Below are 1,752 nucleotides of genomic sequence, written 5' to 3'. Positions count from 1 at the left end.
CAAACAAACTCTGGAAGACCAACACACAGACTGGAGTCTACGTGTCTTGTCTTCTCTGGAAATGTGAGCGGCAACAAATCCTCTCCTTCAAGATTAACAACTTCAATTTCCCACTGAGCCTGAATCTAACAGTCTGTCTTCCCCTTGTCTTCCAGTTCCCGGCCAAGCAGCGTTCGGAGGAACTCTGCACCATACTCAAAATACTCTTCAATAAAACCCGTTAAACTTTTACTCTATCTCTCTGTTTGGCTTCACTGCATGTGGGTCTGAGTTTTAGATAAAATCATGACAAAAGCTAAACAATGGGGCACAGCTGAATGGAAGAGTAACTCTGTTTCCTGTTCTTCTTACTCTGCATTCTCTAAGGAGCTCATTAGAGTGTTTGCCCCTGTTTTCCCTAACTGTGAGGTCGCCAGGAGTGTGACCTCGTTTATAATTGACTTTCATGTGCTAGCAGCCGACAGAAGTTGGAATCAGGAGGCACTAATGAATGCCTTTATGGAAGGACTAAATGATAACATCAAGGATCAACTGGCTACCCAAGCATATCCCATCTCACTAAAGGAAATGGAAGATTTGGCTACTCAAATTGATCTCCGGCTCACTGAGAGGAGAAGAGAGAGACGACATAGGGAGGTTTTGTCTACCCCAGCCTCCTACTCAGGATCTCAACCCTGGCTGATCCCTGCAAAGTTACAGCGGTCCTAGAATGGCCCACCCCTAGTGATCTTAAGCAACTACAGAGGTTCCTGGGGTTTGCTCATTTTTACCATGGTTTTATCCACAACTACAGTCAGGTTGCCTCCCTTATTCATGCCATAACCTCATCCAAGGTTAAGTTTGTTTGGGGTAGTCAATCGGTGAGGCTTTCACCAAGCTCAAGACACTGTTCACTACTTCCCCAGTTCTCAGGTCCCCTGATACAAAGAGACAATTCATAGTGGAAGTTGATGCCTCTAGCACTGGGGTAGGTGCGGTCATGAGCCAGAGGACCTCTGATGGTCTGATTCACCCTTGTGCTTTTTTTTCTAGGACATTGTCACAGGCTGAGCACAAAAATTATGTGGGGAATCTGGAACTCCTGTCAATTAAATTAACTCTTGAAGAATGGAGGCACGGGAGGTTTCATGCATTCCATTATTTGAACTCCTTCAAGCCACTAACCTAAATCTCCGTTCTTAGTAATCCCTGGTCCTCTGTGGATGTGCTCCTGAAGTCCTGAGTGTTGAATAAACTGTTTAGGTCCTTATCCTGTGTTCTGGCTGAAAATTTGGGTCTTCTGTCTGGATCATTACACATACACGGCGAAGGCTTAGATGAAGACAATAGTTTTGCAAACTCTGAAATTTCAACTAGATCAAAGCAGTCTAAACCCGCTTCAGACATATCTGAAAAGTGTCCCAAAGGTCCCCCGATGACCCCTCCCAGGGACCCCACACAACCCCCAATACAGCCCCCACTCATGCTCCAATAACCTGCATAAACCCCTTGTAGCATACACAACACTGGTTCTTTGGCCACTTGGACTAACTCAATGTTAGGAGAAATGTTGACCACATTGTGTCACAGTCTTGGTTTTGTTATGTTTATTTGGAGTGTTCAGCTTTGCTTTGCTTCTTGTTTAGTGTTTAATTGTTATTTTCTTGTTAGTTCCTGTCTTCCAGGTTTTCCATTTGTTGTCCTCTGCTGCCCTCTTGTGTCCTCTTTTCCTTGCTCTGTTTTCTGCTCTGTCCTCACCTGTTTTCAATCCTC

This window comes from Cyprinodon variegatus, unplaced genomic scaffold (assembly GCF_000732505.1).
Source record: "Cyprinodon variegatus isolate N-32 unplaced genomic scaffold, C_variegatus-1.0 Scaffold1666, whole genome shotgun sequence".
Lineage (NCBI taxonomy): Eukaryota > Metazoa > Chordata > Actinopteri > Cyprinodontiformes > Cyprinodontidae > Cyprinodon > Cyprinodon variegatus.
This window is presented reverse-complemented; position numbering follows the sequence as displayed.